The 16802-nt window shown below is 45.9% G+C and overlaps 1 pseudogene; it reads left to right on the top strand.

Moving 5' to 3' along the window:
* The first annotated feature begins 9326 nt into the window (after nucleotides 1–9326).
* Nucleotides 9327–16802, top strand: part of LOC102501808 (dihydrolipoyl dehydrogenase, mitochondrial-like) — a 32888-nt pseudogene continuing 25412 nt past the window's right edge.

Genomic DNA, 16802 nt, shown 5'->3' on the forward strand with positions numbered 1-16802 from the left:
GAGCGGTCAAAGTCAGAAGGGAAGAAAAGCAAAATTGTGAAGGAAGCTAGAGGAACAAACATGTCCTTGCAAGGAAAAGAATGACACCAGAATTCTCATCAAAAACTGTGGAATCGAGAAGAAAGCCGAGTGAGATATTTAAAGTGTGGAGGGGAAACTGCAGCGGGAGCCACAGCCCGAGCCACAGTTCTCTGTCTGGTGAGTTCATCCTCTGAAACAAAAGGAGAAATATTTCCTGAGCCAAATAAAACCGAGGGACCTGACTGGTGCAAGTAACCCCTGTAAGAAATGTTCAGAGAAGGTCTGAGGCAGAAGGAGAATGATACAAGTCGGAACCGCGGATCTGTGCAAAGAAGGGAAGAGCTTCGCGTACGGAACAAGTGAAAGAAAAGGCATCAACTGTGGGACAAGGAAAGAGAAAACAAACATTTTTTTCATTCATGACTGATGTAAAGGATAACTTCGCATTTGAAGTAATGATATCCCATGGGTAACGTGATTAAGTGAGTAATGAACATGTTACAAGAAACGAGGGGAAAGATCGGGAAGATTCTCGTATAAAGTACATGTTTTACATGTGAAGCAGTATAATGTTATTTGAAGATGAACTTAGATTAGTTTAAAAATGTGTGTGATAAACCTTAGGACAATTACTGACAAGTTTTTTTTACAGAGAACTCTTATCCTGAGGAAGATAGAATCATATACAATACTCAGTGCAAACCGGGAAGACTGAAGATAGATTGAGTTGCAGTGGGGAGAAACTAGAGAAGAAATGCAACAAAAAATAGAAACTGTCACAAATAGATAGACATTAACCAACTCAATCAACAAACCCTTTAGATGCGAATGCTTTAAGCACACCAATCAAATGTCAGAGATTTTTAGAGTGGATAAATTTAAAGAGAGGAACAAAATCGAACATTCAGTTGAATCAATAAAAAGTTTTGTTTTATGATTTTTTTTATTAGAGCATGTGTGTGCACATGCAAGAAAGAGAGAGGGACGGGGAGAGAAAAGCACTCGTGTCATACCGCAGTCCCCTTTCCGGACTCCTCCAACTCCCCAGGATCCTCCGCACCCACACGTGGTTGGACAGGCTCGTAGGTTGACCTGGGAGTCAGGACCCTGGTTGACCATGTGGCTCCCAGCCTTGCAAGGCACTCAGGATATCAGGATACTTCAGTGCCACAGCTGCTGGACCTGTTTTAAGAATTTCAAATATTCTGAGATGATTGAGTCACATGTGTGTGTGTGTGTGTGTGTGTGTGTGTGTGTGTGTTTTATTTGCCAGAGGGCACATACATTCACTGGAGAGAGACAGAGAAGGAGAAAACACCCTCTAGGTAGGGTGTGGTCACACCACAGTCCCGCCTCCATTTCTCCACCTTGTGGGGTTCCTGGGTAGCACACACGTCAGCATGTTTTTCAAGTAGCCAGGGCAAGGATTTGAACTGCACAGTTAGCCCTGTGGGATCTGGTTGCTTTCACTGTTTTTCTGTTTTTGGTTTTGTTTTCGTTTGCCATAGGGAGCATGTGCTCACCAGAGGGAGACAGTAAGAGGGAAAGTAAGAAATTATCCCCCAAGGGAGACAGCCATGCTGCAGTCCCTTCTCTTCCATTCTCCCCCTGGAATTTTGGGCACATATGCACCTGTACCTGGTGTGAGTTTCAAGCTACCGGGTCCCAGACTTGAACTGTGGTTGACTATGTGGGAGTCTAGCACTTTAACCACCACGCCATCTGCTGGCTCCTGGGATCTATCTGCTGTAAACACGAGGACATGGAGCCAGCCTCGATCAGATATTTAAACAGAATATAACACTCATTCACAAAAACTACAATCAGATCTTTGTTCTACGTTATGGTCAGTATAACGAAAAAGAAAGAAACATGACAGGGAAGGAAAGAGTCAGATTATAGAGAGACACGTGTTCAGGAAAAGCACACAAAGATGGGGTAAGCCACAGAGACGCCAAGACGGAAACAAGGCAAAGACCATTGGTTAATGACATGGGTTGTAAGTTTGAATAATAATCCCAGCATTTTAATCAATATGATTTTGGGCAGGTTAAATGCTGAGTTTTAATTTTTTGACCTGTAAAATGGATAATATGATATTTATCTCTTGGCATTATTAGGAAAATAAAATAACCTCATGTTTTAAAGGGCGTATTGTGGAACGTTCTAAGTGAGTGGTAGCTATTACTATTGTATGTAAAAACAAAAATAAAAATAAGCACTTTGGAAGTAGAGAAAAACCTTAGTGGTCCAACATGTTCGATTTTGTAGCTGTTCTGGAAATTGTGCCCAAAGCCTGAAAGAGTGGGTAATTTTCTTGTAACCGTAGGCAAACATTAGAAGATCAGCGCTTAATGGTTGCCCTGAGGTGAAGATAAAAGATCATACATGTCGCAGGAACCAGCAGTTAACGTAATGGCTATGTCGCTGGATTCCCACATAGTCGACCACAGTTCGCATCCCAGACCCGCTGGCTTAGAACTCACACCAGGTCGGTGTGCGTGCTGGCCGCAAGTCACTAGAGGAGGATGGAGGAGAAGGGATTACAGCGTGACCATCCCCCCTGGGGGGTGATTTCTCGCTTTCTGTCTCTGTGTCTCTCTCTCCTCTCTGCCTGTCTGGCGAGCGTACGCGCCCTATAGCCAGAACCTCTCAAAAAAAAATCATACATGTCTCATTTCCTGGAAGTCAGGCCAACTTTTCTCATGATGAACTCGTGGAAGTAGTCTGGCAATTTAGTAGAAATGCCAATCTAAATGTTTTTGACTTGCTCATTTTTTTTTTTTTTTTTTTGCTGTATTAGTTTATTTGAACAATTGTTTTGGGCAGTGTGATGTAAAGCTGCATATCCAGGTTTTACATATTTCTGTAGAAAAATTAAAGTAGTAAAAGCCCCACAATACGGTGCCAAGCTTGCACTGAATTTGGACTTGCCGTTGTGGAATTAGTAGGCCAGGACCTAGGATAAGAGAGAAGAGACGCCGCCGAGCTCCCTCCTCCTCGCCCAGGCCCGGGAGCTCCAGCCCCAGGCACCGAGGCCTGTCAGCACTATTTCTGCAGGAACTCCAGGTAACAGCTACCCCGAGTCTGAGTCTGAAAGGACTCTGACCCTGTGTGAAAAAGCAAAGGCCTAAGTCACTCCTCCTGGCACAGGATGACTGGGCGGGGGGAAGGCCCTGGGAAGCGTGTTTCCTTAACTTCTAAAGCAGCCTGTGCCCTGGCAAGTATCTGAGGTCTTTATGAGAGGCAGATGGCAATTTACTGAAAGAAATGTGGGATTTTCTTAGCCTTGATAGCCTTAAACTAAAACTTCCAGCTGCTTAGGAGAAGCGGGCTCCTTCCTCCTTGGCTCACTGGCCTCAGACTCAGTCCATCTTCACGCTGCGAGACCAGACGGGAAGGCCGCCACCTGCTCATGGGCCGGGGAGTCGGCAGCTCGCTAGTGTGGCACGCCTCGTCGCCGTCGGGAAGGCCGCCCGTCCTGTGGAGTGCGCTGAGCGGGGCCTTCTGAGAACAAAATAACCCCGACAGTCAGCTACGGCACAACGGCCTGTGTCCTGCCCCACTCACATGGTGACTATGACGTGGCCTTCTAAAGTGATGTTCAACCCAAGCTACCGAGCAGGGTACCGAAACGTGTGGGGTATAAACTTAACTGAATAGGACGTCTCTTAAACACATCCAAAAATGTGCATAGACAAAAACAATCAGAACAATAAGTACTAAACTGTTGACTTTTTTCTTTTTCTTTTTTTCCCTTTTTCCTTTTCCTTTTCCTTTTTTTTTTTTAGCTTTGTGTGTGTGTGTTCACCAGAGAAAGACAGACAGAGGGAAAGTGAGCCATCACCCCCAGAGCGGATGGCCTTGTCATCCCCTCTCCTCCGTTCTCCTCTTATGATTTTGGGCACACATGCACAGGCACCTGGATGACCCTCAGTCCCCCAGGCCCAGGAACTGAACTGCACAGTCAGCCACAGGAGAACCCAGTGCTCCCACCACCACTCCATCCGCTGTCCTAAAATGTTGACCTTTTTGATTATGAGGACTTGAGCTTTTTTATCCTTTTCTTCCCTCTTCTGAATCTTGCCATTTCTATTATGTACCTATAAAGTTTCTGAAAGAAGGGACCTGCAGTTGTTGTAATGGCTATGTCGCTGGACTCCCATGTAGTCAACCGCAGTTTGAGTCCCAGACCCGGTGGCTTAAACTCACACCGGGTTTGTGTGCGTGCGTGCCCAAGATCCCAAGAAGAGAATGGAGGAGAAGGGATTGCCACATGGCCATCCCCCCGGGGGGTGATTTCTCACTTTCTGTCTCTCTGTCTCTCTCTGTCTTTCTGGCAAATGCATGCGCCTTATAGCAAAAACCTCTCCAAAAAAAGAAAAATTTTCTGAAAGAAATTTAAATCTCTTCCTAAAAAAATTAGCTTTGACAGATGTTAACCAAGTGCACCTGGGTGCTAGGACTGTCCCAAGGAAGGGGCTACAAACCTTGCTGGCCGGGGCTCTCAGCCTGGAGGAGTAGGCAGGCAGTTAAAGGGTAAGACCGATCGGAGTTCGTGAAGGAAGCATTTGCAGGAGCAGAGTCCAAGGCAGGGAGTGATCTGCAGGGAGGAGGATGACACCGGGAGAGCCGCTGCCGACTGTGATGTCATCCCATAGGCAGCACGGGTGAGGGCTCAGTGTACAGCAGGTCTTGTTTCTGATGGCAGGGACGCAACAACGACCAAGCAGGCAAAGCTCCCCGTCCTCGGAGACCTTAAACTCTACTGGGGGAGGATAGTCAACAACAGAGACAGATACAAAAGTGCTGGTTAATGCTAAGAAAACAGAAGCCAGGGTTAGGAAGATCTAGAGTGGGGAAGGACATGGGGACAGAAGGGTGTGAGGGATTTAGGGGCCAGCAGGTGGTGTGGTGATTAAGGCACTGAACTCCCAACTGGCCTGGACCTGGCAGGTTATTTTCTCACTATCCCTCTCTGTCTCTCTGTCTCTCTCTCCAGTTAAATTTAAAAATAATAATAATAAATAAAATTAAATGAATACTTCTATAAAAAAAAAAAGAAAGGTGAGGAATTTAGTAGCAATTTTAATTAGGGAAGTCAGGGAAGACCCCACTGAGAAAGGTGAATTTGAGCACAGACGGGTAGGGAGAAAGAGAGCGACGCAGACATGGGGGAAATGGCTCAGTGGAGGGCAGCTAGTACGGACGTCGCGGGGAAGAGTGTTCCCGGTACGTGAGAACAGCCAGCCGAGGCGGAGGAGGTAAAGGAGGGAGAAGCAGTGCGGGAGAACGCAGAGAGTTAAGGTCAGAGATAGACTTTGGGCCACCGTATGGACTTACTTCACTTCATTCCAGGTGACAGCGTGAGTCATTGGAGGGCTTTAATCACAGAGAATGCACTTGACTGCCGTTCCAGCAGGATCTCCGGGGCTGCAGTGTTGAGAATAGACGGGGACAAAGGCCTAAGCAGGACAAGTTGGGAGTCTGCTGACAGTCAGGTAAGGTATCGCCATGACTCATGCATGGACAGTGCTGGGTGGAGGGCGAGGAGGCCGCCAGACTGTGCACATATTTAAAAAGTAGAGCCAGGACTTTTCTGACTCACCAACTAAGATAAATTGAGGCATCGTGAACCACCCCAAGGTTGTAAAGTCAGTGCCACCAAGAAACCCAGCATTTCAAAGTTAGGAGAGTGAGGGTAAGAGAAAAAAACATAAGGGGAAGGATGAGAGAGGCCAGACAGTGGCGTAGTGGTAAGAATGAAGCCCTGCAAAGCTGACCCGCTCCAGAAGGTTCTGGGTTCACATTCCAAGGCCTCTCAGCACGCCAGGCACACCCATGCCATGGTCTGGGGTTGGCTGGGGCCGGGAGTGGATTGCAGCGAGACCCTCTCAGAGGTGCTTTTGTGGAAGGCCGCATATTAGATCTTGCACATGAACAACTGTTCGTCCATCTTGTTCCCTTACCCTAACATGGCTGGCTGCTTCTGTAAACCTGCTTGCTCTTCCCATGAGAAAATAGCTTGTGCTAGCCACACAGAAAACCATATCCAGGACGACATCCTGTACCTGCTCCTGTCTTTGCTAACTAGCCCCAAACCCTTTTGTTTAGCAATGTAACTGCTTGCATGGAAACCCCACTCCCCTCAGAAATAATTAGCCTGTTTGATTCAGCTTCTGTAACTGCTTGCATAGAAACCCCTGGTAACTGACCCCCTATAAAAAGACTACTCAGGCTTGGGTTGGGGCTACAGTTCTGACTCTCGGCCCCCGAGCCTCAGGCTGTAGTCGCTGGTCAGCTGATAAAGACTCCCCTTAAACTTACTCTGACTTTGTGGTCATTCATTCGGTGGCACTCTGCAACACTTTCTCTGTTTCTTTCTCTCTGTCTCTTTTTCTCTCTATTGCTCATGGAAGAAATAAATAAGTAAACTTTCAAAAAGGAAACAAAAATAAAAGAAAAGGAGAATGAGAAATCAGTGAGAGAAAAAGAACAATCCAGAAGAATCCAGTCTGGCATTTTGGAAGCCAGTGAAGAATGTGAGTGGGGTTGCTGGTCTAGGTGGAGGCCATGGGGACCTTGACACGAAGAGCCCTGGTCAGTGGTGAGTGGCCGCTGCAATAGTGGACTTACGAGTGGATGCGAGGATAGTAACTGAAGAGCAGGTCCAGAGACTCCTTTCAAAGAGCCTTTGTGCGAGTGTCGCTAAGAAACTGTGCAGTTGCTCGGGAGGTGCAGAGAAACTTGTTAAGAGGAAATAGCAGCATGTTTTTATGCCAGTGCTTACAGTATACTGGATTGTGAACATTCGATGGTGAGAGAGAGAGCAGAAGTACTGAAGGTGTGTCGCTGAGACCCAGAGGGACAGGAGCTTCTCCACAGGTGCATCCTGGGAGGACACGCAGCAGCCTGGCGGGCAGGTAGATGTGGAGGCGGTGTGGGCGTGCGTGCTTTTCTGATTGCTTCCTCTTTTCTTTTTACAAACAGGAAGCAAGGTCGTGGGCTGGAACTGAGTTGGGAAGGGATGTCCTGAGGGTTTGAGGTGAGAGGGCAGTGTATTAGGCAGGAGAATGGGAGAGTGAGGGGACTTGGGCAAACAGTCTAGTTAGCCGGCAGCATCCACACCCTGCCGAGGTTCACGGCTGCTCTGTTCAATGAAGCAGGTGCGTCTGTGGGCATGTTTGTCTTCAGCCTCACTTAGCTGCACGGAGCAGATAAGGAGCAGGCAAGGAGCGACCTGGGTTATGGCCGTGTCCAGAATTCACCATGGTTGGAGTGTAACAGGGAGTTGAAGGTACAGGCAAGGGACTGACAACGATCAGTTGTCAGTAAGATTTAAGCTGGACACAGAAGCTCGCTGCTTGGCGAGCTAGTGGGCAGGACCACAGGTACACTGACGTAGGTGTCTGTGCCTGCCTGTTAAGTGCAGATGTCCCCGGGCAGCAGCGAGAGAGTGAGAAAGCGGGAGGTTCTCTCCGCCCCCACTTACGACCTTCCGACTCGTCCTCATCTTCTGAGCTCTAGTCTTCGGTGGCCAAGATGGCAGTGCTGGTGCGGTAGCTAGGCCCCCTGTACCATTTCCAGCAGGGAGGAAGTAGGCACAGGTCTCCAGGAAATGCTGACCAGTATCCCTGAGCTGACTCAGCAGATAATTGCACCCTGGTCAAAGAAGAATGTAAATCACCCTTCCAGCTCAGTAAACGTTTTCTCTGACTATCTAATACAGCAGTTTCAACCTTCCTGGCCCCAGGGACTGGCTTCATGGAAGACAACCCCTCCATGGGGAGGGGTGATATGGGAGGATGGGGGCTGGTCTCGGGATGACCCAAGTGTGCTGCATCTACCACACACCCATCTCCACATTGCAACGGACAGTGAGAACCACACAGCAGGGTCTGTGCTCCTCGAGGACCCAGCAGGAGGAGGCAGAGCCCAGGCAGCAGTGCAAGTCACTGGAGGGCCCGTGCCCCCTGCCCTGCCCGCCTGCCATTGCATGGCTTAGGAGACCATCACTGATCCATGGAGACCCTTGGGCTAAAGTTTGTTTAGTTTTCTTAATATCGTTAAGTGGGAAGTTTTGCTTTATAAGAAGTTTACTTTCAGAAAAAGGAAAATAATAAAAAAATTCTTGCAAGACCTTGAAGTCTAATGCCTTAGAGAAAATGCAAGACATCTTATGTTTCTCCACAGTTTCCAGACCTTTCAGAGATTAAGTCATGGCTTCTATTAACACCTGATTCCGAAGAAGCAAAAGCAAGTGCGTAAGTAGTGTGTGCTCATTTGCACACACACGCAGGCACACACACCTATGTGCACATGCACACACACACACACGCACACACAAGTTTCCTTTATCGGGTTCTCCTATTCAGTTCTGTGCTCCAGGCCCTCAATGGGTTTATTTTAAGGCATTGTATTAAGTTAGATGATAAGAAGTTCACAGAACTGTTTTCATTTGTAAATAAATAAAGAGTAAACATAGAATTTTGGTTGCAGTATTATTTTTTATGAAAAGTTATTACAGAGGTGTTCTGCCCAGTGCTTGATATCTGACATATTGGGTCATTGGAAAAGTCATGACGCATTTTCGAATAGAAAGGCCTAGAAAAATACGTCACGACTTTTCTGACAACCCAATAGTATTACCCATGAGTTTCTGCAATTGTTTTAACACAGGTCATGGAATTATTAAACGAAAGTGAAAGTTATTTCCCTAAGAAATACTCATAGACCACTCAGCCCTTAGAGGCTGCTGAGTGTGAATCCCCTTGTCTATCCCGAGCCCCGTGCCTTCATTGTGGTCCCTTCTCAAGAGGATCCCCCTCCCCTTCATTCAGGAGGCTGAGTACCAGGAACTAGCTCATACCCAGGATTTGAATGAGCAGCCATGACTCCCTGCTCTGGCCTGCACCTTTGGTCTCGTGAGGAATTCCTGTCACCACATGGATGAGAGAGAAAACTGAGGTCTTCGTTACGTATGGTCAAGTACGAGGGGTGGGAGCCCCCTGGAAGTGGACTGCTCTAGAACTATGGCCCATTTCTGGACCAGCCCTGGAGTCCAGTGGTGAAAAGAAATCCTCCCAGTGGATTTAATTTAAGCGAGTGACCAGGTTGGTTTTCTTGGAGAGAAAAATGGTCAGGGCCTGGGAAGGAACTTGGTGAGAAAATTGGTGACAAAGATGTCTGGAGAAGAAGTCTGTTATCTCTCAGATCACGACGAAGAACCTGAGGAATTGAAATATGTGCCTCCCGCGTGAATGCCCAGCGACGGGCCACCTCACAGAGGCTAGTCCTACGCATCCATGAGGCAGGAGGCCTTTTTCTGCGAGTGCCGTTCAGCCAATGCCTCCAGCCACGGGGAACGAGCAGCCATGGTGGGAGGAGGGCAATGATCCATAAGCTCTGCAACATTGCCTTCACTCCCTGAAGTGGGTGGCTACACCTGTTGCTTGGTCATGAACTCTTCAGCAGCAGACACCAACCCTGAGGCCCCAGTGTGGCACCATTTTGGGGGGTAGATCAAACAGCCAACTGGTTGACTACATTGGACTGCTTCCATCATGGAACGGATATTATATGTCTATTTCTTACTGAAACACTTAGGCTAGGTCTATCTACGTCTCCTCTGCACATTCTGCCCCAAATGTATGAGGAGTCATTGATATATTCAAAAATGGAGTATACCTTTCTGACCAAGCAGCATGCCCGTATGTTAAATAAGTCACTCTTAGGAATTACCAGACATTCACAAGCTGGAAAAGGTTTACATTGGAATGGAAGTTCTCAGAGATAGCTTACAAAATGTATGATTTGAGCTAAGTCTATAAAATCAGGAAACCCACTTAAAAAGGCAGAAAAGGGATCTGCTTATCACTTAATTCCAGCGGCACAGCATCAACGGAAGGTGGAACACAGGCGTCATTTGGGGAGTAAGGAACAGCATTTACGGCCCCCGTGTAGAAGGCCCGGAATAGTCTTTGGATTTTCCACTGCGTTCCTGTGCTTTAGGATGGACAGTTACTGACAGCGTGTAAGCTGAGAACGAACTGCCCCACAGGAGACTTCCCGTGCATATTGTTTACAGGATACAGGAAGAGGAAATCACTTCTACATACTCCGCTGTTATGCTAGTCGTGAGGGAATGCGCCCCGATATAGGAGGATACAAAACAGAGCTCAAGGGTGGATTTAACAGTGACTTCAAAGAAAAAGCTAGAACGGCTTTGAAATAGATGGCCCAGCATGCAGGTTTTGTGGAGAGTATGTGTGCGCGTCGGGTGGGATGATCAAGGCAGACTGTGTGCAGCGTATGTGTAGCACGTGGGCTTGAGAAGATAAAAGTAGGAGAGAAAGCCAGGGTGACAGTATAGTTTTCATGCTGCATAGCCGAGAGAAGACAGTTTGCCAAGAACAGGAACAAAGAAAGCAGAAACGATGCCCCATGTCAGGCTCAGACTTCACACGCGCCGGGGACGTGCGAGGTGTCAGCCGCTGTTCTCAGCGTATTCCACGCTGTCGCTTACTTAACTTGTACGTAAATCTGATGGCGGGTGCTGTTCTTCTTCCTATTTTGTAGTTGAAAGATGAAAAACCCTGAGACACAAAGAGGCTAAGAAATGTGTGCACTTGAGGCCAAGGGAGAGATCCCATTGGAAGTGGTTTAAACGCTGGACGAGTTTTTAGAAGGAAGAGCGATGAAGAGGACATACATATTCAAGTTCCATTCCAAGTTATTTGTATGGATTTCTGAAGTCGGTATGCTGATTTGATGCCCGGGGTATGAAAATGAAGTCGTTGAACTAATCCCATTTGAAGCAGTAGAGGCGAGACCAAGATAAAGAAAGTGACATGGCTCGAGCCTCACTTCAATTGATGTTCTTAATTATAATAGTATTGATCTTCCGTAAGAAAGCCTTGGGGCAAAAGCAAAACTAAAATTAATCACCCGGAACATAAAAATCAATGGACAAAAACATGTGAAGGCTTGCAGTAATAATTCGTAGAAATCGTCTTCTCATTACCTATTTCACTGCATACTCAGATTTTAAAAAGGTACTTTTAGATGTAGGTCCAATTATGTACACATAGAAGATAGACCATTGTTTTTGAAAGTGTCCCGTAAAAACATTGTAAACAGTGTCAGGTAAGAGCCCTTGTGAGTGGACAAGTTGGGGTTTGAAAGAGCCGTGAGGTGTCGCCCTGTGTTTTATGAGACCTCAGGAGTGTTCCGTACCTCACTGTAAAGAGCATGGAGATCTAGCAAGGTAGGCCCACGTCAGCCTGAACAAACCGGGCGATTCCTCTACCAGAGCGGGTCTCAAGACTATTAGCGTACGAGGTAAGGGCGAGTCATTAAACCGGAGAGAGGGTGCGGCTTGTTTCCTGGGGTGATTTCTCCACCTGCCTCTTCTCTTGAGAACCAGCCTAGCGAGCCTGTGCTGAACAAACATGTTTTGGGGTAACGCTGGCATAAGCTGCTTACAGGAATGTGGGTACATGGAAGAGGATTGCTGACCAGCTCCGTTTTATTTTTGTTTGTTTGTTTTAGGTTTTTGCCATAAGGCACATGTACTTGCCAGAGAGAGAGTAAGAGACACACAGAGAGAAAGTGAGAAATCCCCCACGGCGCAATCTCTTCTCCTCCACTCTCTTCCAGAGATTTTGGGCATCCCTCCCCCCAGACACACACATACACACACTCTTGGTGTGAGTTTCAAGCCACCAGTCTGAGACTTGAACTGTGGTCAGCCATAATGGAGTCTTAGTGCCTTAATCACCATGCCACCTACTGGTACCCCCCACCTCCAGCTTTCTTTCTCTCTCTCTCTTTCTCTCTCTCTCTCTTTTTTTTTTTTAAAGTTTTTTGCTATAGGGCACATGTGCTCTCCAGATAGACAGTGAGAGACAGAGACAGTGAGAGGGAAAGTGAGAAGTCACCCCCCAGGGAGGATGGCCATGCTGCAATTCCTTCTCTTCTATTCTCCTCCTGGGATTTTGGACACACATGTACACATGCCTGATGCGATGACTCCACCCACCAGGTCTGGGACTCAAACTGTGGTCAGCATGTGGGAGTCCAGAGCCTTAATCATCATGCTATCTGCTGGCCCCCAAGTTTTATTTCCTCTTTCTTTTTCTTTTCTTCACTCTTTTTTTATTTTTTTAAAAAAAGAGACTTTTTGCTATAGGGTACATACACTTGCCTGGGAGACAGAGAGACAGAAAGGAAGAAATCACCCTCCAGGAGGGATAGCTATGCCATAATCCCTTCTTCTCCATTCTTCTCTCAGGATTTTGGGCACGCATGCACATGCCCAGCTTTAGTTTCAAGCCTCCGGGTCCAGGACTTGAGCTGCAGTCGTCCATGTGAGAGTCCAGTGACGTAACCATTATGCCATCTGCTGGTCCCAGATCTCTGTTTCTTAAAGTCTGACAGCATTTTGTTTTCCCTGCCTTTTCTTTTGTCTGTGATGTAAAACAAACCATGTTCCTGCCCTAACCCAGCCTGCCATGTTTAGATATGCTCATTTTTTTGAGAGAGAGAATTTTGCTATAGAGTTTGTGCGTTCACACGCGCTCTTCCTGTCTAGAGGGGGTGGTCTAGGGCCAGCAGACAGGAGAGTAGGAGGTATAGTGGGGGGGTGAGCCAAACTGAAGCAGGGGTGCCCTGGGGTCCCCACCCACTTTGCCCTTTCCCCCCCTGTGAGCTTACCCTACAATGGAGCCCTGGGCTCCATTACAGTTGTCTTGTTCTCATTTTTGGTCACACACTTGAAGGTGAGTGCAGAGGGGGAGAGCTCTGGTCCCCGTGGTGCGATGTCTCGGCACCTAGTTCCAGTGAGGGGGTAAAGTAGGTAGGTATCTTATGCAAGAGTACACCCTCTTTTGTCCTCTCATGCTATATAATAGCATAATCCTTTATTTTAACATATAATAATATTTAGACATTGTCCATACGCATAATGAATATTTTCTGATTATAAATTACATAAAATATGGAGAATTACAAAGTAAACAAAAATTAATCATGTATAAGGATACTTGTATTATTATTGCATGTACTTCTCCATTTGTTGAGATTGTACTTTTGCTCCATTCTCTCTTCACTCGACATGAGGATGACTCTCTTACTCTATGGGAATCGATCTTCCAGATAACAAATGGGACCTCATAGAGTGTGCAGATAAATTTGGACTTGCCTGGTCTCTGGAAGATGGCCCGCAGGTGCAATGGGAAGTAAACTGGGTACGCTATGAGAAGACCCAAGTTCAGTTTCGGTCTCTGCTGCTGATTAGACCCACGGCCAGGACGAGTCCCTTTACATATCTGGGTCACTGTTTTTTCTCATTTGTTACCACCATTGCACCAGGTAACTGCTAAGGCCGCAGCCAGCTGCTCAGTGCTGTTGCCACAGTTCCCATGTTTCCCTGTAGTGGACCCCCACCGCAGGGTGAGAGGTGGCCAGTGCAGGAAGTCACTGGCTTTCCGTGGCTCCTTTGCACACCATGGCTTCCTCTTACGGGGCAACTCACGATCAACCAGTCATTGACGTTAACTAAAAGAAAGGCACTCTTGACCCTGAACTCTTGTATTTTCTACCATAAATGGAAAAAATAGAAACTACTACATTAACTACAAAGTGTCAGTTATGCATTTGACTGAATAATCATAATTCTCAAAGAAATGTAGGTGTTTGTTTGTTTTTGGCCAGAGGGTTGCAAGCTTGTCAGAAGGAAAGGGAGCATTCCTGATGGGGAGTGGCCACACCAGTCAGTCCCTTTCCTCATTTCCAGCAGCACATCAGGCTTTGGGGCACACACTCACAAGTGCTCACATGCACTCATTCCTCCAGCTGCCAATGCTGGGATTCGAACCGGAGTTGTTCATGTGGGATCTAGCTCCCAATGCACAGCACTTAACTGCTCTGCCAGGGGCCAACCAAGAGGCTTTATAAAAAATCCGATAATTCTTTTTGCTTTTACAATGTCATTGGTAATTGATCCAAAATATAAATTAGCCCCCAAATATGATCGATATGTAAATATATTGAAAAGGCTTAGGTCTCCTTTTCTTCAGGCAAATGTCAGCTACATTGCTAGGCACTTGGCGGTCCTACTTGGGAAACTCCGGTGCGGTATCTGGGATCAGTACAACCCCGGCATCTTTGTTCCTGCCTTCTCTACAACCCATGCTAACTCCAGGAAAACTTGGCCTTAGTTATCATTATAGAGGTCACGTTGGCCACCAGCAGGTGGTGTGGGAGGTGAGGAGCTGGACTCCAACACGGCCTACAGTGGATTAAAAATTATGCTGCGCGTCCCCCAGATCCAGAGAGAATAATGGGTGCTGTGGTCACCCTCCTGGAGGAGTTCCTCACTTTCCCTCTCTCTGTCTCTGGCAATCACATGCTTCCTGTGGCAAAACAAAACAAAACAGGTCAACTTGAATTTTTTTTTCTGGAATCAATTATTATACTACTATAAATCATTGTTCCCCTTTAAGTGCATGAAAAGAAAAGAAACAGTTATTTTTTATATGCATGTATGATCTTCCTGTTGTTTAGACTGGATTAGTAGGTTGTGTCATTAATTAGAATAAGTGTCCTATGGGACAAATCACTAACTTTTTATTTTATGCCATACTCTGAATTTCCCTCATGCACACATACACATAAAATGAGATGTTGGGTGATGTACCGACTGACAATCCTCGGCCTTGTGATACTCACTTAAAAAGGAAGGGCAGCTTCACAGGAAATGAAACAGATTTAGATATAATTTTTGTGACCTGGATTTTTAAACAAAGTATTTTGAATTTGTTTAACTGTCTTGAACATGACTGAAAAGCAGAGATTCGAGGTTAAGGAAAGATGCAGAAAAGTGTGTGGAGTACGGTAAGACTGTTAACACGCCACGGCAGAGTGGACCTTGGAATGGACAGCTCCTCCAAATTCTTCTCGCACTTTCTATGTAAATAAGTGTTTCTTTGCTGCCTGGTCTGTGTTCATGACACTTAAAATCTGCCACGGCAGAGTGGACCTCGGAATGGACAGCTCCTCCAAATTCTTCTCGTACTTTCTATGTAAATGAGTGTTTCTTTGCTGCCTGGTCTGTGTTCATGACACTTAAAATCTTATCCCTGGGGACCAGCGGATGCCATAATAGTTACGTCGCTGGACTCCCATATAGTTGACTCTGTTTTGAGTCCTGGACTCAACGGCCTAAAACATGTTGGGTGCGTGTGCATGCATGCTCAAAATCCTGAGAGAAGACGAGGAGATGGGATTGCAGCATGGTCATCCCCCGAAAGAGTAATGTCTCACTTTCTGTCTCTCTGACTCTCCCTGTCTCTTGGCAAACACAGGTGCCCTATTGCAAAAATCTCTCAAAAAAGAAAAAAAATGCAAAACTCTCCAGGCTGGCGCATATGCATGACCAATATTTCTTTTTTTAATTTTTTTATTTTTTCATATAATTATGTTTTTTTAATTTTTTTATTTTTATTATCATCTGCTAACTCCAGGAAAACTTGGCCTTAGGTATCATTACAGAGGCCACGTTGGCCACCAGCAGGTGGTGTGGGAGGTGAGGAGCTGGACTCCAACACGGCCCACAGTGGATTAAAAATTACGCTGCGCGTCCCCCAGATCCAGAGAGAATAATGGGTGCTGTGGTCACCCTCCTGGAGGAGTTCCTCACTTTCCCTCTCTCTGTCTCTGGCAATCACATGCTTCCTGTGGCAAAACAAAACAAAACAGGTCAACTTGAATTTTTTTTTAATCTGCTAAGCACAAGACCATAACCTCACATCCCACAAAAGATGCACTTCTTGTTATGTTCATTCTAAAAATAAAGATGTCACATTATTTATTTTTCCAAAAAATCTGTATGTCATAAAATCATCCTATGGGTTTTCAAAACATTTGGCAGTAAGCAGTCTAAACTGTACTGCTTCTTTATCTTGGTTCAGCTAACCTTTGCTTGGAAAACCTTTAGCAGAGAAAGCAGTGAACAGTTTCCACAGAAACATAGTAGACGTTAGCAAACCAGACAGCATGCATCTTATCTTTCTTTGGTGTCCATGGTGAAAAATGACTCCGTTAGATCATCATCAATAATTATGACATTTCTTGAGTTGGATCAAAACCCACCATCAAATGTATAACCTTCAAGGATTTTCCAGACTATGTGGATTACACGCTGAGGATGTTTTTTTTTTTAACGCGCCACGGCAGAGTGGACCTTGGAATGGACAGCTCCTCCAAATTCTTCTCGCACTTTCTATGTAAATAAGTGTTTCTTTGCTGCCTGGTCTGTGTTCATGACACTTAAAATCTTATCCTTGGGGACCAGCATATGCCATAATAGTTATGTCACTGGACTCCCATGTAGTTGACTCTGTTTTGAGTCCTGGACCAACGGCCTAAAACATGTTGGGTGCGTGTGCATGCATGCTCAAAATCCTGAGAGAAGACGAGGAGATGAGATTGTAGCATGGTCATCCCCCGAAAGAGTAATGTCTCACTTTCTGTCTCTCTGACTCTCCCTGTCTCTTGGCAAACACACGTGCCCTATTGCAAAAATCTCTCAAAAAAGAAAAAAAATGCAAAACTCTCCAGGCTGGTGCATATGCATGACCAATATTTCCTTTTTAAATTTTTTTATTTTTTCATGTAATTATGTTTTTATAATTTTTTAATTTTTATTATCATCATAATCTTTATATTACATTAGATTACATATAACTTTACAGTGTATTACATTGCTTCTTCAAAAGGGA

Source organism: Tupaia chinensis, unplaced genomic scaffold (genome assembly GCF_000334495.1).
Source record: "Tupaia chinensis unplaced genomic scaffold, TupChi_1.0 Scaffold143802_1, whole genome shotgun sequence".
In the NCBI taxonomy this organism is placed as follows: Eukaryota; Metazoa; Chordata; class Mammalia; order Scandentia; family Tupaiidae; genus Tupaia; species Tupaia belangeri.